Genomic DNA, 23,256 nt, shown 5'->3' with positions numbered 1-23,256 from the left:
CTATACTAATATCCAACAAATCAGACTTCAAATGTAAAACAGTTAAAAGAGACAAAGAAGGACACTATCTACTAATAAAAGGAACAATTCAACAAGAAGACATAACAATCATAAATATTTATGCACCGAACCAGAATGCCCCAAAATACGTGAGGAATACACTGCAAATACTGAAAAGGGAAATAGACACATATACCATAATAGTTGGAGACTTCAATTCACCACTCTCATCAATGGACAGAACATCTAGACAGAGGATCAATAAAGAAATAGAGAATTTGAATATTACTATAAATGAGCTAGACTTAACAGACATTTATAGGACATTACATCCCACAACAGCAGGATACTCCTTTTCCTCAAGTGCTCATGGATCATTCTCAAAGATAGACCATATGCTGGGTCACAAAGCAAGTCTTAACAAATTTAAAAAGATTGAAATCATACACAACACTTTCTCGGATCATAAAGGAATGAAGTTGGAAATCAATAATAGGTGGAGTGCCAGAAAATTCACAAATACGTGGAGGCTCAACAACACACTCTTAAACAACGGGTGGGTCAAAGAAGAAATTGCAAGACAAATTAGTAAATACCTCGAGGCGAATGAAAATGAAAACACAACATATCAAAACCTATGGGACACAGCAAAGGCAGTGCTAAGAGGGAAATTTATTACCCTAAATGCCTATATCAGAAAAGAAGAAAAGGCAAAAATGCAGGAATTAACTGTCCACTTGGAAGAACTGGAGAAAGAACAGCAAACTAACCCCAAAGCAAACAAAAGGAAAGAAATAACAAAGATCAGAGCAGAAATAAATGAAATTGAAAACATGAAAACAATAGAGAAAATCAATAAGACCAGAAGTTGGTTCTATGAGAAAATCAATAAGATTGATGGGCCCTTAGCAAGATTGACAAAAAGAAGAAGAGAGAGGATGCAAATAAATAAGATCAGAAATGGAAGAGGAGACATAACCACCGACCTCCCAGAAATAAAGGAGGTAATAACAGGATACTATGAACAACTTTACACTAATAAATACAGCAATTTAGATGAAATGGACGGGTTCCTGGAAAGACATGAACAACCAACTTTGATTCAAGAAGAAATAGATGACCTCAACAAACCAATCACAAGTAAAGAAATTGAATCAGGCATTCAAAAGCTTCCCAAAAAGAAAAGTCCAGGACCAGACGGCTTCACATGTGAATTTTATCAAACATTCCAGAAAGAATTAGTACCAACTCTCCTCAAACTCTTCAAAAAAATCGAAGTGGAGGGAAAACTACCTAATTCATTCTATGAAGTCAATATCACCCTCATACCCAAACCAGGCAAAGATATTACAAAAAAAGAAAACTACAGACCAATCTCTCTAATGAATACAGGTGCAAAAATCCTCAACAAAATTCTAGCAAATCGAATCCGACAACACATTAAAAGAATTATACATCATGACCAAGTAGGATTCATCCCAGGTATGCAAGGATGGTTCAACATAAGAAAATCAATTAATGTAATACACCATATCAACAAATCAAAGCAGAAAAATCACATGATCATCTCAATTGTTGCAGAGAAGGCATTTGACAAGATTCAACATCCTTTCCTGTTGAAAACATTTCAAAAGATAGGAATACAAGGGAACTTTCTTAAAATGATGGAGGGAATATATGAAAAACCCACAGCTAATATCATCCTCAATGGGAAAAATTGAAAACTTTCCCCCTAAGATCAGGAACAAGACAAGGATGTCCATTATCACCACTATTATTCAACATTGTGTTGGAGGTTCTAGCCAGAGCAATTAGACAAGAAAAAGAAATACAAGGCATCAAAATTGGAAAGGAAGAATTAAAACTATCACTGTTTGCAGACGATATGATACTATATGTTGAAAACCCGGAAAAATCCACAACAAAACTACTAGAGCTAATAAATGAGTACAGCAAAGTAGCAGGTTACAAGATCAACATTCAAAAATCTGTAGCATTTCTATACACTAGTAATGAACAAGCTGAGGGGGAAATCAAGAAACAAATCCCATTTACAATTGCAACTAAAAGAATAAAATACCTAGGAATAAATTTAACTAAAGAGACAAAAAACCTATATAAAGAAAACTACAAAAAACTGTTAAAAGAAATCACAGAAGACCTAAATAGATGGAAGGGCATACCGTGTTCATGGATTGGAAGACTAAATATAGTTAAGATGTCAATCCTACCTAAATTGATTTACAGATTCAATGCAATACCAATCAAAATCCCCACAACTTATTTTTCAGAAATAGAAAAACCAATAAGCAAATTTTTCTGGAAGGGCAGGGTGCCCCGAATTGCTAAAAGTTTCTTGAGGAAAAAAAACGAAGCTGGAGGTCTCACGCTGCCGGACTTTAAGGCATATTATGAAGCCACAGTGGTCAAAACAGCATGGTATTGGCATAAAGATAGATATATCGACCAATGGAATCAAATAGAGTGCTCAGATATAGACCCTCTCATCTATGGACATTTGATCTTTGATAAGGCAGTCAAGCCAACTCACCTGGGACAGAACAGTCTCTTCAATAAATGGTGCCTAGAGAACTGGATATCCATATGCAAAAGAATGAAAGAAGACCCATATCTCACACCTTATACAAAAGTTAACTCAAAATGGATCACAGATCTAAACATTAGGTCTAAGACCATAAAACAGTTAGAGGAAAATGTAGGGAGATATCTTATGAAACTTACAATTGGAGGTGGTTTTATGGACCTTAAGCCTAAAGCAAGAGCATTGAAGAAAGAAAGAAATAAATGGGAGCTCCTCAAAATTAAACACTTTTGTGCATCAAAGAACTTCATCAAGAAAGTAGAAAGACAGCCTACACAATGGGAGACAATATTTGGAAACGACATATCAGATAAAGGTCTAGTATCAAGAATTTATAAAGAGATTGTTCAACTCAACAACAAAAAGACAGCCAACCCAATTACAAAATGGGAAAAAGACTTGAACAGACACCTCTCAGAAGAGGAAATACAAATGGCCAAAAGGCACATGAAGAGATGCTCAATGTCCCTGGCCATTAGAGAAATGCAAATCAAAACCACAATGAGATATCATCTCACACCCACCAGAATGGCCATTATCAACAAAACAGAAAATGACAAGTGCTGGAGGGGATGCGGAGAAAGAGGCACACTTATCCACTGTTGGTGGGAATGTCAAATGGTGCAACCACTGTGGAAGGCAGTTTGGCGGTTCCTCAAAAAACTGAATATGGAATTGCCATACGACCCAGCAATACCATTGCTAGGTATCTACTCAAAGGACTTAAGGGCAAAGACACAAATGGACATTTGCACACCAATGTTTATAGCAGCATTATTTACAATTGCAAAGAGACGGAAACAGCCAAAATGTCCATCAACAGACGAGTGGTTAAACAAACTGGTATATACATAGGATGGAATATTATGCAGCTTTAAGACAGAATAAACTTATGAAGCATGTAATAACATGGATGGACCTAGAGAACATTATGCTGAGTGAGTCTAGCCAAAAACTAAAGGACAAATACTCTGGTCCCACTGATGTGAACCGATACTAGAGAATATACTTGGAATATGTCATTGGTAACAGAGACCAACAGGACTTAGAAACAGGGTAAGATAATGGATAATTGGAGCTGAAGGGATACAGACTGTGCAACAGGACTAGATACAAAAACTCAAAAATGGACAGCACAATAATACCTAATTGTAAAGTAATCATGTTAAAACACTGAATGAAGCTGTATCTGAGCTATAGGTTCTTCTTTTTTTGTTTGTCTGTTTGTTTGTTTGTTTCTGTCTTTTTTTTTTACTATTATTATTATTTTTATTTTTTTCTCTATATTAACATTCTATATCTTTTTCTGTTGTTTTGCTAGTTCTTTTCCTAAATCGATGCAAATGTACTAAGAAATGATGATCATGCATCTATGTGATGATGTTAAGAATTACCGATTGCATATGTAGAATGGAATGATTTCTAAATGTTGTGTTAATTTCTTTTTTTTCTTTAATTAATAAAAAAAAGGAAAAAAGTTAAGTCACTTTTTGAGCTCTTTGTTTTATTTCATGTTTATTTTACGTCTATTGTGGCATTCAAAATAGTTAACAATTAGTATGATGACAACTAGAGTAGATCAAAAATTTAAAATGCATTAGTCTTTTCTCTAAATAAATTAAAATATAATACTTCTTACTGAATGATATAAGTTGAAGTGCAGGTCATCCAATCATTCTAATAGTTTCAAATCATGTTTCGATTTTTAGAAGCTGTCAGCATTATCTTTTAATTTTATGTGGCTATCACTAGTTAAATGTTGCCTTTGTTTGAATTGTTATTTGTCATAGGAAACTGTCATCCTGTAAGAGAAAATGACCAGGTTGCATCTGCAAACCTTTGCCTTAAGCATTGGGCTGAATTGGTTTCCATGGAACTTTTGACTCCTTTTCTGGGAGTATGGTCTGAGAGTCAGATTTGGGCAAGTTTTCTATTACTCTGATTAACCACATCAAAATCTTCCTACTTACCACCATTAAATTGGTACTCATGTGACTTATGCTTTCTTAATGTCAATGATACTATTAATGGTATAGAAGCTTCTCTCAGCTGCTGTCGAATATAAAACAATTGAATTAAAAATTATTTCCTAGTTCTTTTAACTCCATTTATAACTTTTATATGTTAATTAACTCTTATACTCTAAGAAACAAAAATTATGTAATGAAAGGTTATATTAAATGATGTTAAACCTAATTCTCAGGTCACTGGAGAGGTAGCGTTGTGTATGCCGGACCATGCAACCCTTCCCCCCCAAAATGCAATTGGTGATAATAATCACAATATTTGAATGAGTAAATATATGTTTAGAATGTATCTGGTGCACAGCAAGTGCTCTATGAAAATAGCTGCTATTTTTATGAATAAAATTGAAGCTACTATGTGCACTAGAGGTAAGCATTTGATGAGCTGCAACAAACTCATTTCATTTTCTCAAGGTGACTCTCAATAAGGATGGTAGAAAAGGGGGCCTGCCCACCTCAAATCTCTGCCCTGGGCACCATCTGCCCTCAGCTTTCCTCCTGTCTTGAGAGCGCCGGATATGGTAGTGGCTCTCACAGCATCTGATTTGTGCCCCCCCATTGCCTTCTACCTGGTTACTCTCACTCTTCCTTCAGACACGAAGTACCTTATGGGTTGGAGCTCACTCAGAGGTCGCAGAAGGGTGATTCCAGGGGTGTGTCAGTTTGTGGTCGGTTTTGGGGGACATGACAGTGGGCAGTAGCTCACTGGGGGGCCAGTCCCACCGGCAGGAGAGCACTTCCTCTTCCTAGCCCAGGCGTGCTTTGGCTGAGAGAACATGCCTGGAGGGACACTGCTAGGGTCAACGTCAATTTAGGGGGCCAGAGTAGTAGCTTGGTGCTTCTCGCAGAGCATAGGACTATGGCCATTTACTAAATAGTACGGAGATATTTTCAATATTTTAGCAATCTATATGACAGTGCTGGATGAATGCTATGCCATATTGTACTGAGCTGAGAAAATGTTATGGTTCAGTGTCTCTCTCTTCCTGGGCTCTAGATAATATGGGAAGACTGTCAGGCAAACTCTCTAGTCGTTATTTAAGTTGAAGCAGATGATTTGACAGTCACCACCAGTGTCTATTTGTTCATGCAACAACTTTTATTAAGGGTCTACTGTTTGCAAGATCCTTTGCTACTTGTCTGATAAATATAGAGAAGATTTAACATGTGACTCCTTATCCTCTAAGTAGCTCATATTGTCTTTTGGCTGGTTACATTAGAAGTTAAATAGTACAGAAGGCTGTGTTTAGAACTTAAGCAGCATATGTTATCTTCTTCACGTAAATTATTTAATCAGGGACATTTATATACTTTGACACACAAACACCTACCAATAGTTATTACCTCTTCTAGCAGGACATAAAACATGTTGTCACCTGATTTGTTCTCTGGTCTAGCCTTGGAGACTGAGCCCAGCTTCTAGCTTGAAGTGGCTATATATACTAGCTTCATTATGTACTATTATATATACTAGCTCACTAAAATATCCAAAGGCCTTTGAATGCACAACTCAGCCCTGAAAAATTCAATAGCCTTGAGGCCAGTGGCTTTGCCACCAATAGAATGGATGCTTCAGCACCTGTTCAGAACTACGTCCATCCTTTGTCACTGGGCATATTGTTATCATGTGGTCTCAGTGATTTAGACAGTAAATATCAGTATAAAGGGTCGATGTAAAGGAAGATGCATGGCTGGTATCACATGGAAGTGGGGAAAACTTATTATGAACATATGCGAGACATCCCATGGAACTCCCAGAAATTGCTAAGAGGGAATTTTAAGCTGGGTTGGAATTTGCATGGTAACTGACATGGAAAGAGTCAATAAAATGTCAATCCATGGGCTGAAGACAAATTTACACATAACTGAATGGAGGATAAGTGAAATGTAACAATGGAAGAACAGAATGGAAAAATACAGAGACATAAGCATATTTATTACAAGAAATTAAATTTGGAATGAAACAATTTCTACACTGAAACCTCCAGGCCCATATGATTTCCCCAGACAATTCTTTACAATATTTCTGGAACTATAACCCCAATCTTTAACAAACTTTTCCAGAGAATAAAAATGATTGAAGGATGCACGAGGGGTTCAGTGGTAGAATGCTCACCTTTCATGTGAGAATCCTGGACCATGCACCTAAAAATTAAAAAAAAAGATTGAATATTTCCCAACATATTTTATGGGGCCAACATAATCTTGATATCAACACTTGAACAGTAGAGAAAAATAATTAGGTCAAACACCGTGAAGAAGTTGACCCTACTTTGACCTATAAGTTTATATATATATATATATATATATACACTAATAGAAGAACATAGAAAACCTGGGACAGAAAAATAGGGAATTTTTACTCATGGCAACAGCAGCAACCAGGCAGCATCTTGCATTGTTGGTTCCCCATGCCTCAGTTCCAACAGGGCAGTGTGATGGGGGCTAAATTACTTGTTCCAAAATTAGAAGACTCTGAGGTTTTATGGGACACATCTTCCCAATCTACCACCCTATATTCATTACCTTAGAATACAAGCAAATCTCCTCTGAGGAGAGAAAGGAAGACATTTTATCTTTATTATCTTGCTACTTACCCAGGGATGCATATCTGTGAATCTTTCTGGAGGAATACACTGTCTCAAACTTCCAAGGCTATTTTCTGTTCAAACATAGCCTTTGCTCAGAAGGCTGAAACAGTGCAGGAACCCAAGATATTCACCAAGACTTGTTTTCCAACAGAAAGGAGAATTTTAGGCCAATTCTCATATGAAAACATATGCAACAATTCTAAATAAAATATTAGAAATTGAATCCAATAATATGTAGAAAAGAATAACATATAATGACCAAGCAAGGTTTATGTCAGGATTGCAAAGTTAGCTTAACATTAAAAACAATTAATCAATTTGGGAACTACTGCTTCTGCATGGTGTTATATGGCCTGATTTACTCTCACACCATAAAGAATAAAAAATTTTGGGGAAAATATATGAAACAACTGTTTTCAGTAATTAGATAATGGGCAGTGCCATGATCACAGGGAGAATAAAGTAATTCAAGGTAAGCCCTACAATCACCCAAACAATATGCTCAGAAACATGTTCTGTCCAATGAACTGGGGAGAAGCTCTCAAGCAGAGGTGGTATAGCTCCATTAAAGGTACAAAGATCAAGCTTGGGTAGCGTGAGGTGGTTGGAAGTTGCAAGGCAGAGCAGCAGAGAGCATCTGTAAGGGGCTGCATTAAGTTTTGTTGAATAATAAGACATGTATGCATGGGTTGATAATCCATGAGACTAGGTAAACAATTACGATTGCTATGACACATGTAAATTCTTATCAGCCAAAGTAGAGAGTCTTCATTTATTATCTGTGGCATTCAGTAGAGACACCAGAAAAGGGATAAAGTAGCTGTAAAGGCTGATCTATTCTTCTCTAGTAAAGCTTAAAAACAAGCCTCAAAAGAATCAAGATCACCAACAAGCAATCTAATTACCTCTGGGAGCAAGGTCCAACATTCTAAAGGAAGATGACAAAATTCAGACACAGCCAAAAAACACCCATAATGTCGGGCATCCAATAAAAAATTACTGGACAGGGCGGTGCGATGGTCGCTCAGCGGCAGAATTCTCGCCTGCCATATCAGAAACCCAGGTTCGGTTCCTGGTGCCTGCCCATGTGAAAAAAAAAATTATTGGACACACTAAGCAGAAGAATGTGATCAATAACCAAAGAAAAATTAGTCAATATAAACAGATCAGAAAATGATGATGTTGATGGAATTATCAGATGTCTATATTAAAAACGCTGTTATAAATGTATTCAATATGCTCAAGAATTTAAAGATAAATAAGAACATAATGAAAAAAATAAATGGATGGTCTAAAAAAAATTCTAGAGATGAAAAATACATATGACATGAGACATTCACTAGATTGGATTTACAGCATATTAGATATTTTTTCTAAGATGCATTTTCTTATTGAAGTTAAATAATTTTTGTAACTAGACAGAAAGATTAAAGTAGACAAGGATATAATCTGACAAGGATATTATGCTCTGACTATATACAACATTCTCAGTCTTGGTGGATCACTAAAATATATCAGAATTTTTCTCTATGCTAATTTTAAGGTTGTCCAGTTAAACCATTATGTGGTATCCTCTTAACTATATTTATTGTCTCTTCTCAGAAACATTCATATATCATGCAGGAAGCATTCATAGCTTATTTGGAAAACATTCATATTTTATATAGGATGTACAAATTTGAGACAAGACAATAAACACACACAATTATAGCCACAACGCTATTCTATCTGCCTTGTGGTGATTATGCTATTTAGTCAGTTGTCCATTATGTACAACCAGATTGTTTAATAGTGTCATTTACAGAGAGCCCAAAAGCACTTATCTAAAGGTAAGGGTGCTCATATCCAATGTGCAGTTTCCATAGCCTTATGAACACACGACAATTATATACACTGTGAACACCACAGGGCATGAACTCCATTTTTCACCACAATTATCCTCATAAGATCACGCATATAGGGTCTAAGGTAAGGTGCATGACGTTTTCTTTTCAAGTGAACTTTTCACTTCAGAGCACTGCTATTCATTTCACCGACCCCTATTTGTTTATTTCAAATATGGTGCTGGTGCTGGAAACATTTCTGCCCCCCGCTCTAGGGAGTGCCTGAGAAGTCGGCAGTATATACTTCTCATTGGCCTCATGGGGCACAAATCTTCATCCTTTGAGAATAGATTCGATTTTTTTTTTTAAGAAAACAGGCATAGTTATCCATGGCCGAGAAAATCAAACTGGATCAAACTTGATACCCCCCTGGATCAAATGTGCCATTCAAATAGAGTGCCTCTATATAAAAAATAAGACCAATTTTCTTGTACAGCTTGTAAATTAGTGTTTAAAAAATGTTGAGCAAGGGTGGTGCTGGTGGAGAAAGATTTTCCTAGAATGAATGATAACTCTGAGAAGCAATACTCATTTGAACGGTATAAATGGGTAGTATGTTTGCAGGTTTAAAAATCAGGGATTTGTTGGGATGCCTCTCACGTAGACTTAAGTTTTCCTGTTCAGTTTCAGTCCCTTTTGCTTTCTTATAGTTTGTCCGATGGAAGTTGTGGCAGGCAGGGACCTAGTGACTGTCTTGATGCCCCAGTTTACAGGCAGGGAAGCCCTTCTGAGACTGAGGGCAGCATATCCAGTCTCCGGGCCATAGGGCAATGCCTGGCAATAGGGCTTGGGGTGCCATCGCATGGCGCCATGTTCCCTTACACATATTTTTTTTTTCTTGAGCTGCTTGCAAAGGATCTTCTCTATAGCTCGGATCTCGAACCCAGAGAGGATCTGCTGGCCTGAAGTGGTACTATTCAATGAAAAACTTAAAATAGCAGCAGATACATTTAAGAGACATTAAACTCTTGATGGGAAGTAACCTGAAGATTTTCACCTTAATGTGTGGGGCAAAAAGGCCATGTACTGCTGACATTCCAAAAGCAGGTGGGTTTTAGACCCTGTCTCCAAACAGTCAAGGGACATCTGCTTCTTCCAACTGGATGTGTGAAGTGGTTATGTACCGTCCGCAGAAGACGGGGGCAGGACAAGTGACTCAGGGAAACATTCTTTTCCCTCAGATTCACTCTCACTCTCTGCAGCATCGTCAACTGTCTGTCCTCTGAAGACTGTTTTGTTGCACTTTCATTTTCCAACTGGCACTCATCGGGTGGCAAAAAACCCAACATCCTTGGAAGTGGGTCTTCACAGGGGTTTAAACTAGAGGGTTGGTCTTTCCCAGCCTTGGACACAGTGATGCTAACGGACAAAGATCCTTTTCTTCTTTGATCAGGATTTTGGCTAGTAAGCGGCACAAGCGCTCTGCTTTTAAAATGAACAGCATTTGTAGGCCATTCAGTAGCTTGGGGACAGGTGTAAAAAGGAAAAGGCAATCCAACAAGTTCCTCTGTCATTCTACAACATACCTATTTATTTTTCATGGCAGTTTGCTAACCTGCCTCTAATTCTGCCCTGTCCATGGAAATTCAGATCTGCCTGTAATGAGGGATAGCCGAGAAGCACTATCCCAAGCTCAGTCCCCTTTAGGAGAACAATGGTCAGCTTCTGTGGGGCTATAGTTCACAGATACAGCCCTCACAGGATTCATCTGGGTGTCAGATACCTCCAAGGCACAGTTTTATGCTTTGCTTTCATCAGCCTGCATGCCATTTTCAAGCAACACCCAGCCCACATTCCGTCAAAAGCTCCCGGGCTCGTGCTGGCTCTGCTGTTTCGGGCACTCTGACTCTACTTTGGCTGCCATGTTGTGTTAGTTAGATTCAGTTGTCAACTTGGCCAAGTGAGCATACCTAGTTCTGTTGCTGTGGACATAAGCCAATGGTACGTGAACCTCATCTGTTGCTAATTACATCTGCAGTCAGCTAGGAGGCTTGTCTGCTGCAATGAGTGGCGTTTGACTTAATTGGCTGGTGCTTAAATGAGAGAACACACTGTAGCACAGCCTAACAGCTCGGCATTCCTCATCTCAGCCCTTGCAGCTAAGCCCAGGCCTTTGGAGATGCAGAAAGAAGTCACCCTGGGGAAAGTTGTTGGAACCCAGGGGCCTGGAGAGAAGACCAGCAGAGACCATCCTGTGCCTTCCACATAAGAAAGAACCTCAGTGGAAAGTTAGCTGCCTTTCCTCTGAAGAACTAACAAAATACATCCCCTTTTATTAAAAGCCAATCCATGTCTGGTATGTTGCATTCCGGCAGCTAGCAAACTAGAACACATGTCAAGGACCCGGACTGGCTCTGTGGTTCACCAACCTCAGGATTTCCCCTTTCCATTAGTTCTTCACAAGCTCCTGGGGCACAGAAGAGCTCAGAGGCTGGGGCCACACCCCTGGATTGCCCAGAAAACCTCAAAACAGCAGGTGAGTCTGTGCAGCTTTTTGCAGAACTTGCTAGCAGAGCACTGGCTCTTTGCTTGAGGAAGGCCACCATCTGGATGGCCGATAGAGGCTCCCCTGCATCGGCTGTGTCCCCACTGTCACTCACATAATGCACAGAGCAATGCTCTATGCCACATGCAAAAGGTCTAGGCTGGTAGCACCTGCTGTTGGCTCCCCTCATCCTTTCTAACTGTGTGTTGGCTTTTTTTAAGATCTGATTTTTTTTTCTTTCTTTTAGTAGCTCTCCCATCAATTCCCAAGAGCTTTTTATTTTCATGTATCCTAATGCTCCACTGATGGGCTGCAAAGAATGCAATTTTCTCCTTGGTATTTCTTGGTTTCACAACAACCCAGATATCAAGTGGCCCATCCCCTTCTTTGCCCTGGTGGATTGTGGTAAGTGTTGCATTATTTATTTTATTTTTTAATTTTTGTACGGGCAGGCACTGAGAATCGAACCTGGGTCTCCGGCACTGAGCCACCATTGCACCACCCTATTCTTTTTGGTTTTAACACTCAACCTGCTCTCTACAGAATTCATCCCATGCATACTGCATAGAACATTTGGAGAGATGATCCCAAAGGCTTTTGAGATGAGGCTTCACTAAGAGAGGTTGAAGGAAAGGCACTTGGTTTTGTGTGGCTAGCTCTGCATTTTTCATCTTTTACACCCTGAGGGTGGCTCATGGGAGTTCTCAGCGTCTCCTTGCTGATTTCCAAGGGTCATTCTTTCTTTTGGAGTTTCTGGTATGGCTTTAGGAGCATAACAGAGGGCTTTTCTTATTGTCAGTAAATTCACCATGAAGTATTTATGGGTAGATGCATTTGTCTTCTACCCTTCAGCTTCCATCTCCTCTGTGGATTGGCTGCACTCCTGCCCCACCTGGAGTCCATCCTGATTCCGCAGAATGTCTGGCTCGATTTCCACATTTCCACGGCTGAGGCCCACCCAGCACCCAGCAAGGTGCAGAGGACCAGATTAGATATTGAGGAAGAAAAGATCAGAGGACTTGAAGAAATAGCAATAGAAAGATCCACAATGAAGGACTGAGAGAAAAGAGATTAAAAAGCAATAAAAAAGACAGAGGCTCAGTCACCTTTACATACCCATTATTGGAATTTAAGAAAGAGAGGAATTCAGGAAGAAAAATTTGTTGGAGAAGGAATAGCCATAGTTTTTCTAATTTTGATGAAAACTATAAACGTACAGATCCAAAAAATCCCAGTGAAACCCAAGCAGGATAAATAAAAGGAAAACCACAACACACACCCATACTCAAATTGCTAAAACCCATCAAAATTCCACCAGGGTCTTTGGTGGTATTTGAGAGGATGACTGTAAAATTTATATAGAAATTCCAAGGACCTCGAATGCTCAAATAATTTTGGAAAAAATGAACACATTTGGAGCACTTAAACTACCTGATTTCAAGACTTACTACTAAGAAGCTATGGAAATCATAACATTGTGGCATTGACTTAAATAGTGCTAGTGATCAATAGAACAGAATAGAAAGGCCAAAAATAGTCTTACAAGTATTTGGTCAATTGGCTTTTGGAAAAGGTGCCAAGGAAATTAAAAAAGAAAGGATGGTGTGGTAGTTAGATTGAATTGTCAACTTGGCCAGATGAAGGCACCTACTCTTGTTGCTGTGGTCATGAGCCAATGGTACGTGAACCTCATCTGTTGCTGGTTACATCTGCAGTCAGCTAGGAGGCGTGCCTGCTGCAATGAATGATGTTTGACTTAATTGGCTGGTGCTTAAATGAGAGATCACAACACAGAACAGCCCAAGCAGCTCAGCATACCTCATCTCAGCACTCACACCTCAGCCCAGGCCTTTGGAGATGCAGAAAGGAATCACCCCGGGGAAAGTTATTGGAACCCAGAGGCCTGGAGAGAAGGCCAGCACAGATCACCCTGTGCCTTCCCACGTAAGAAAGGACCTCAGTTGAAAGTTAGCTGCCTTTCCTCTGTAGAACTAATGAAATAAATCCCCTTTTATTAAAAACCAATCCATCTCTAGTGTGTCGCATTCTGGCAGCTAGCAAACTAGAACAGATGGTGGTGGAAAAACTGGATATCCATACAGAACAGATGATTTTGTCCATTACCTCACACCATACAAAAAAGCTAACTTGAAGTAGATCATAGACCTAAATGTAAAACCTAAAACCATAAAATATGCAGAAGAACACACAGAAGCATATCTTCATGAATTTGGTATAGGCAAAAATTTCTTGGGTTAAAAAATTTACAAATCATAGAAAATTGATAGATTGTATTTCATCAAAATTAAAAGCTGCTTTTCTAAACTGACCATCAAGAAAGTGAAAAGGCAAATCACATACTGAGAAAAAATTTTGCAGAATCCATATCTGTTAAAAGACTTGTTTGCAAAAATTTAGAGAAATAAACAGCTTAATAGTAAGAACACAAACAACTCAATAAAAATCGGCAGAAACATCACAAAGGATAATCTATGAATGATCAGAAAGCACATGAAAAAAGATGGCAAGGACAAATGAAAACCATGCTGAAATAGTAAAACACACCCACTAGAATGGCTGAAAATAGACAGACTGATGGACAACACCAACTCTTGATAAGGATGTCTAATAATTGAACTCTCATACATTGCTTGTGGGAACATAGAACAGTAGAACCACTTTGGAAAGCTTTGGAGGTTTCTCATGTACTAAACATACACTTTAATATATGAGTCAGCAATTCTCTTAGGCATTTACTCAAGAGTAATAAAAGCACAGGTCTACACAAAGACTTGTACTTGACTATTCCCAGCAGCTTTATTCATAATAACTCCAAATTGGAAATAATTTAAATGTCCTGCAGAAGATATTTGCAACATATGTATGACTGATAAAGAACTGTGTCCGAAATATGCAACCAACTACACAAATCGTGAAGAACATGTTTATTGGGTTCAACAGATATTTGGTCAAAGGACTTGAACTGGCACTTAACAATATCCAGATGGTGAATAGACATATGAAAGGTACTGACCAACATTGGTGACCAGGTAAATATAAATTAAAACCATGAGATACCCCTGCAGACCTACCAGAATGGATAACATTTAAAAACCTGAAAAAAAGTTGGTGAGAATATAGAACAACAATGTCCTGGGTTGAACTGTGTCACTCCCCAAATTAAGTTAAAATCCTAACCCCCAGTACCTGTAAATGTGACCTTATTTGGAAATAAGGTCTTGGCAGATGGAATCAAGCTAAAATGAGGTCATATTAAGATACAGTGGGCCCTGTGTCAATATGGTGTCCTTACAAGAAGAGAAGAAACACAGATGTGCAGGAACAGCACCATGTGACAATGGAAGCAGAGATTTATGTGTTACAGCTAGCCAAGAAATGCCAAGGAGTGGTGGCAAACTATCAGATGCTAAAAAGAGACAAAGAAGGATTCTCCCTGATAGATTTCAGATAGTGCATGGCCCTGTCAACACTTTGACGTGGGACTTCTCATCTCCTGAACTCAGAAACAATAAATTTCTATTGTTTTAAGCCAGTTTGTGGAAATTTGTTATGGCAAATTGAGTCTTAGGAAACTCCTTCTAGCAGGAACTCTCATACCCTATTGCTGGGAATGTCAACTGGTATTTCTAGTTCAGAAGAGTGTTTGGCAGCTATCTACTAAAGCCAAATACATATATACCCAATTCCCCCACAGCTCCTTTACTAACAGAAATGTAAACACATGCATACCAGGACACATGTACAAGAATGTTCATAGAAACAATATTCATCATGGCCCAAAACAGAAGAAACACAGATATCCATTAGCTGCAGAATTAATAAATAAATTGTGGCATATACATAAATGTATTGCATTCAGGCATAAAAATGACAAACTGGATACATCTCGCAAACATCAAGTTGAGAGAAAGAAGGTAGGCAGAACAGAGTATGTATTGTATGATTTCAATTATCTAAGTTCAAAAAAAACAGGCAAAAATAATCCATAGTTTTAGAATTCAGGAGAGTGACAATTTTTAGGGTGGGGTGATATGTAATACTTGGGATGGGGTGTGTAGGGTTCTGATATCTTATTTCTCAATCTGGGTGGCAGTTCCATGAATGTTTACACTTCCTGAAAATTCACTGTGGTGTCATATCTCTTAAGGAACCTATTAAGAAAAAAAGCAAATCTTTGGGGATGGAAGGGCACTAGAGTTTCCAGTTGCATTGCCCAATTGTCAATGGCTGCACTTAGAAACCACTATGGTGTAAGGCGAAGAACAAAGAATAGCTAATGCTCAAAAGGTCATAATTGAACCTTTTTTGCTTTTTTAAAATTGAGTATGTGGAGTTTCTGGATTCACATGAAGTCCAAAATGGAATATTATATATATTTTAATTAAAATCCTGAATTGTATGACTTTTTTCCTTAAATCACATTTGAAGTCTTTGTGCAGACCAAAGTAACTTCATTTGATGTGAAATAAATGCATTTTCCAAGGAAATCTCAAAATACATATGAAATATCAATTTTCTCTCATATTTTCTTGATTGGTGATAAAAGCAAGAAGTTAATTTGTGACAACTCAATAGAAATGGGCATTTAGCACCTCGTCCCAACAGAAGTGAACAGCTGACACAGTTTTGATTAGATCTTCTGCTTAAAGTCACCGTAAGAAGATTGCTTTTATTTTGGTGCCTCATTTAAAGTTATCGCTTGCATCTAGTCTCCTTATCTTTTGATTTCATTGTGACTTGATGAGTAAAGAACGGTCTGAAAGCTATTTCTAGCCTTTTTGGGTGGACGCATACCCTAAGTAGTATGCATTAGGAGTTTGATTCGTCTCACAGCATTTCAGTATGCGAATACAATGATCAAACCCACCTTTACTGCCTACATTGGAGCCCATTGAACTGATAATTGGTCTATTGCAGTGAGCTTCTATTTCCCCTGAGAACAGTATGGTTTCCTCCAAGTTCATTCTATATTCCAGTGGTTTTCAAGCTTTTTGTTTTAATGCAGACAAATCATTTTAAATCAAGGTAACTCTCATGGGGACCCAAACCAAACTCAATAAAACAAACATATGAAAGGGGAGCCATCTGAGGTATGTGGGTGGAAGGATTTGAACCTGAACCACTCTGCTTCCTTTATCATTCTTCTCTCCTTAACTTTACACTGAGATCCATTTGATGCTTGGTAGAACTCTGAAGTATAGAATTCCTTGACAGCGTTCCTTGAAGTAGAATTGAAAACTACTTTAGCTTAAATTCTATTAATTCTATTTCTAAAGCCCAAATTTGATCATCCCAATCCTCTGCTTAAAATCCTTTATATCTCTCTGCAATAATTTTACATTCAGACTTCTTAAACTGCATTCAAAGTCCTTTAAGTTCACCCTCTATCTAACTTTATGGTTAAATCCCGTATTTCCACCTTCCCATGATAACTTCCTAAATGCTTAATCTCTAACAAGTACTTTCCTGTCTCAGAAAGTGCCATTGACATTCCTGTCTCTGAACTTTTGCACATGCTGATGTGTTTGCCTGGTCTCCTCTTTTCCCTCATGCTGATGACTAATTCCGGGTAATTCTGCTTTCGAGGCTCTGATTAAACCTCAATTCTCTGCAAAGCCTTCTCTGACATTGCCTGGTACAATGAGAGGCTTCTTCCTCCTCTAGTTAAGTATCTTCTTTCTTAGTCGTCTACGAGATACCGTAGGTTCAGGGTCACATCTTTTCATCTCTATATGTTCCTTTCTTTACTCTCACCCATAACCACAATAATGTCTGAAACACAGTAGTAGTCCACTAGATATTTGCTGAATGAATGAATAAATAAATGAATCTAATAATCCCACATCATGGAAAAGAGACAAAATAGACACACGTGCTTGGATGAAATAGTTTCCAGATCTCTAGGCTCTCCAAAATCGTGGGGAAAAAAATGAGTTTTGAGAATTATACTTGAGTGCCTGTTCTCCTAATTCCTTCTGACAATATTTAGACCCTTTCAAATAACATTCTTAAGTGTTATGATTTTGGGGGTGTGCTGGTTTGAAATGATATATGTACCCTAGAAAAACCATGTTTTAATCCTAATCCCATTTTGTAAAGGCAGCCGCTTCTTCTAATCCCTTTTCAGCACTGTATGTTTGAAACTGTAATTACATCATCTCCCTGCCGATGTGATTTAATCAAGGGTGGTTGTTAAACTGGATTAGGCGACAGCATGTCTCCACCCATTTGGGTGGGCCTTGGTAAGTTTCTGGAGTTTTATAAAAGAGGAAATATTTTGGAGATTGAGAGTGATTCAGAGAGAGCAGAGCAGAACAATGTAGCCACGAGAAACAGAGTCCACCAGCTAGCGGCTTTGGAGATGAAGAAGGAAAATGCCTCCCAGGGAGCTTCATGAAGCAGGAAGCCAGGAGACAAAGCTAGCAGATGACGCTGTGTTCGCCGTGTCTTTCCACCTGAGAGAGAAACCCTGACTGTGTTCGCCATGTGCCTTCTCACTTGAGAGAGAAACCCTGAACTTCATCGGCCTTCTTGAACCAAGGTATCCATCCCTGGATGCCTTTGATTGGACATTTCTATAGACTTGTTTTCATTGGGACACTTTCTCGACCTTAGAACTATAAACTAGCAACTCATTAAATTCCCCCTTTTAAAATCCTCTCTGTTTCTGGTATATTGCATTCTGGCAGCTAGTAAACTAGAACAGGGGTAATGGTTATTTATACTCAGACATCTTCCTTTCTGTCAAAGCAATACGTTTTTCTATTTCTATATGCATAGCTAAAGTAAGAGAATAATCCTAGCCTAGCAAAAGATCTGCTCACTAAGAGATATTGCTGCGTGTTCACTTCAAAAATAAATAGTGACTATTTAGGAAAGCTCCAATTCTGAACCTCTGCCTGATTCTTAAAACTCAAAGAAAATGGCCACTTAATCTCAGATGTTAGCCCTATTTTCCAGCTTTAAATTCCGTTGTAATCTCTTGTCTGGAGCACTAATCTCTCCCACTTTAAGGGACACCTCACATTATTATTATTTGACTGTAGAGGTTAATCCTTAGCTCTAGATTTGTGGTTGGTGTCCTTCTCAGAAAAGCTGTATTTTGGCAGCAATTTTAACCACATATATTTAGGGTTTTTCTTTTCAGCCCAATGAATTTATAGGAACAAAATAGAGTAGAAGATAGCAAGTACTTATTCATCCTTTAGAAGGCAAACTCTTAGAGGGCAGAGTCCTGGATTCTTTAAAGCATTCTGAAATATGCTATGATTATGAATGGAATGTGATGAAAATAATTTAAAATGCTCTATTTTGAAAAATTTTACATTAAAAAAGCTAATGTCATCTGAAATATCTTTCATTTCATATTTAAGTCTATCTTCCAAAGTGGAAGAAATGCTGACCAATTATTGACATTTCACTTATTTTATATGCACAGTATACAACTATACACTAAAGGAGTTTAATCAATACTTAATGACTGGATAGCTGGCTCTAATGGTAGCAGCAATTGTTGCCACTTGTCTTGCTTGTGTATAGATACCATCATATTCCTTCTCTTTATTTCTCATACTTCTCCTAATTTTAGGAGAAATTATTGTATATTTCATATGTGATAGAAAAAACAAATGATAGAAAGAAAAGAGTATTCAAAAATAGATATTGAACTGTAACTCTAGAAAAGACTGTAATGTAAAGTCCCAAACTTTAAATTTATAGATGAAGAAATTAATATCACAAGACATTAAGGCATATGCCCCAGATCACAGGTAACTAATTACAGAACCATTTCCCAAAAACCTAACCATGTTTCCAGGTTCCCCAAATTTCTATTGTATCATCCTCTTGCATATGTTTATATTGTGCCAAGTCAATACTCATGTTTTTCAATTTAGCATTGGTTATAGAGAAGTTTTAGAGCTTTTATTTTAATCTCTTAATATAATCTAGCTTTTAAACTACTTTAGGGTTTCCTAGGTGACCCTTGGAATGAAGTCTAGGGCGCCTTGATGTTACTTCCATCTCAGTATTCATTCACTTTTAGCCTGGGCTTGTGTTTTGTGTGCTAAAACTGCCAAAATGCAATATACCAGAAATGGATTGGGCTTTGCAAAGGGGATTTATTATAGATTAAGGCACCAATAAGAGGATATCTTCTTGGAGGAAAGGCAGCTGGCATCTAGGGTCCCTCTGTCACATAGGAAGGCACATGGTGATGTCTGCTGTCATCCTCTCCTGACTTCTGGTTTCACATGGGTCTCTCAGCTCCTGTGAGTCCTTCTTGCTTTTCCCTGGGGCATTTTCTTTCTTAGCTTCTCTTGACTCTGCACTCTCTCCAAAATGTCTCTCTCTTAAAGGACTCTAGCAAGTGGATTAAGACCCACCTTGAATTGGGCAGGGTCACATCTCCATGGAAACAACCTAATCAAACGGTCCCACAAACTGTAAGTCTGCCCCAACAAGATTGGATGAAAAGAACAAAAGCTCTTCTGGGCTATATAAGAGATTCAAACCAGCATATATGGTTCCCAGACTAATGAATTTCTGGGCAAGGATTTTATCTGGGGACTCTCCTTCAGGTTTTATTGATGTTTTTTGTTTGTTTTTTTTACAGATTTAGTAGGATAGAACTGAAATAAAATGAATGCAGATATCTAAAGTGTATAGTTTGATAAGTATTGATATACGTATATACCTGGGAAACCATCACCACAATCAGCGACCATACCTAACACAGCCAAAAGTTTACTGATGCTCTTTTGTAAACTCTTCCTTCTGCCTCATCCTACATAGCCTCCTTGCTCTGTTTCCAGGCGCACTGCTTTCTGTCAGTATGGATTAGTTTTGCATTTTCTAAAATGTTATATAAATAGAATCATGCAGTCTGTACTCTTTTTATCTGGTGTTTTCATTCGCTAGTTCCCAAAATGCTATATACCAGAAATAGACTGCCTTTTAACAATGGGGATTTATTAGTTTACAAGTTTACAGCTCTGAGGCCATGAAAATGTCCAAATCAAGGGATTATCAGATGACACCTAGACTCCTCTATCACACGAAAAGCCATATGGTATCTGCTGATTCTTCCCTTCTCTTCTGAGTTTCATTGCTTCTGGCTTCAGTGGCTTCCTCTCTGTTTCTGTGGTTTTCTCTCTCAGTTTCTGTTCTTTCTCTCTATTTCATCCTCTTTTACAGGATTCCAGTAAGAGGATTAAAACTAATCTGGGACATGACTCAGCTGAAATAACCAAACCAAAAGGTCCCATCCACAATAGGTTTACACCCACAGGAATGCATTAGCTTTAAGAACCTGAGTTATCTGGGGTCCATTCAGTTTCAAAATACCACACTCCACCCTCTGGACCTCACAAAGATATGTTCTGCCCATATGCAAAATACATCCCTGTCATCACAATATCACAAAAACCTTAAGTCCTTTCAGTAGCAATATGAAATACAAAGTCTCATCAAAATCAACTACAGGTGTGGTCTGTCCTGGGGCATAATTCCCCTCAAGTTATCTGCTTCCAATAAACAAAGGAGGGACAGTCATAGAGTGAATGTTCCCATTTCCATAGGGAGAAATTGGAAGGAAAACAGGGGTCACAGGTCCCAATAGTTCCAAAACCCTGTGGGGCAAACTTCATTAGATTTCAAGTTCTGATGGTCACCTACAGACTTATGTTTCTGTCCTCAGGGGCTAGTAAAGTGGCAACTTACCCTTTCCAAGGGCTTCCCTAGCAGCCATGCTCTCCCCAAATGCTGGGATGAAGATCCCAACATCTCCAAGCATTCGGGTGATGGCCGGACTCTAGACCCCACCCTCCTCAAGCAATGGGGTGGTAGCAGGGCTCCCCACCATCTCCCCGGCTCCACCATTTCAAAAGAACGGAATGGTGGCCAGACTCTCCCCTAACCCCAGCCAATGGGTTCCACCCTTTCTGAAGGTTGGGGCAGCAGAACTCTTCCTGAACAATGAGGTGGCTGAGCTCTCCGCAATCCCCCAGGCATCTGAGAACCCTCAGGTGCTAACACTTTTCCTGAATAAGGGGGTGGAAGCATCTGCCCTCTGTAAGCTTCAGGGCATTCTCACCCTTTCCACTTATATGGCAGAGTCCACTCTCCCCTGATAAGAAGCTATCTTTATTCCAGACCTCAGCTTCCTTAGTTCTGCCTTTGAAATAATTTTTCCTTCAACCTGTCCTTTTTCTGTCCCTTTTAGTCCAGGTTGGCAGTGGTTCCATTCATCAGATCTTGCAAAAAAAAACTTGTCTGTTTCACATGCAGTAAGTACACAGGGGTCCTGTTCTAGTTTGCTAGCTGCTGGAATGTGATGAAAATGATGAATTTTCATAATATTATGAATGGAATGTGTATCAGAAATGGAATGGTTCTAAAAAGGGGAATTTATTAAGTTGCTAGTTTACATCTTCTACGGCTGTGAAAATGTCCAAAGTAAAGCAAGGCTGTAGAAATGTCCAATCTAAAGCATCCAGAGAAAGATATCTTGGTTCAAGAAGGCCAATGATGTTCCGGGTTTCTCTCTCAACTGGAAAGGCACATGGCAAGCATGGTGAAATCTGCTTGCTTTCTTTCCAATTTTCTTTTTTCATGAAGCTCCCCCAGGGGTATTTTCCTTCTTCATCCCCAAAAGAATGGGATTCCTTCTTCATCTGGCTGTGTGGGCTCTGTGGCTTTTTGCAAAATGGTTCCCTCTTAAAGGGCTCAAGTAAGCAACCCCACCTTGAATGGGTAGAGACACATCTCCATGGAAACCATCTAATCAAAAATTACCACCTGAAATTGAGTAGGTCACATCTCCATGGATAAACATAAAACTCCCACCCAGCAATATTGAATGAAGATTAAAGGATACAGTTTTTCTGAGGTACACCACAGATTCAAACTGGCTCAGGTTCCAACTGTCAGACAACAGGACTTTCCACAAATCTTTCCTGGCTAACTACATTTCCAATCTTGATTTGTTCTGAAATGGCTGACTGGATCTATGTTCAGTTAAATCCTCACATGGTGCACTATTCTCTGGGGATTTACTTTCTGGACACTCAAAATTTTCCAAACCATCAATTTCTGGTTTCTTTGTGACCAAGAAGTTTGTTCTCAGCATATCCTTTTCCTCTTGCATTTTACTGTAAGCCACAAGTAGAAGCCAGGCTGCACTTTCTACATTTAGTTTGGAAATCTCCTCAGTTAAATACCCAAGCTCATCACTTTCCAATACTGCCTTCCATCTGACATCAATACTCAATTTTGCCGAGTTCTGTGCCACTTTAAAACAAGGCTTGCCTTCCCTCCAGATTGCAATGACACATTCATAGTATCTGTCTAAGAGCTCATCAGAAGTACTTTTAGCATCCATATTTCTACCAATGGTCTCTTCAAAGTAATCTAGGCCTTTTCTATCAAGCACTTCATAATTCTTCTAGAGTCCTTACCCCCTCTATTAAACTGTTCCAACTTTTTATGCTATTTGCAATAATAACACCCCACCCTTTTGGTACCAAAATCTGTTTTAGTTTGCTAAAGTTGCCAAAATGCAATATACCAGAAATGGACTGGCTTTTAATAGTGGGGATTGAGGTTGTGAAAATTCCCACTCAAGGCATTATCAGATGACACCTGGACTGCT

The 23,256-nt window shown here is 38.7% G+C and overlaps 1 pseudogene; it reads right to left on the bottom strand.

The window, feature by feature from the left end:
- Positions 1-12,359, bottom strand: part of LOC143669629 (F-box only protein 34-like) — a 33,862-nt pseudogene extending 21,503 nt beyond the window's left edge.
- Between the last annotated feature and the right edge of the window lie 10,897 nt (positions 12,360-23,256).

This window comes from Tamandua tetradactyla, chromosome 26 (assembly GCF_023851605.1).
Source record: "Tamandua tetradactyla isolate mTamTet1 chromosome 26, mTamTet1.pri, whole genome shotgun sequence".
NCBI lineage: Eukaryota > Metazoa > Chordata > Mammalia > Pilosa > Myrmecophagidae > Tamandua > Tamandua tetradactyla.
This window is presented reverse-complemented; position numbering and strand designations above follow the sequence as displayed.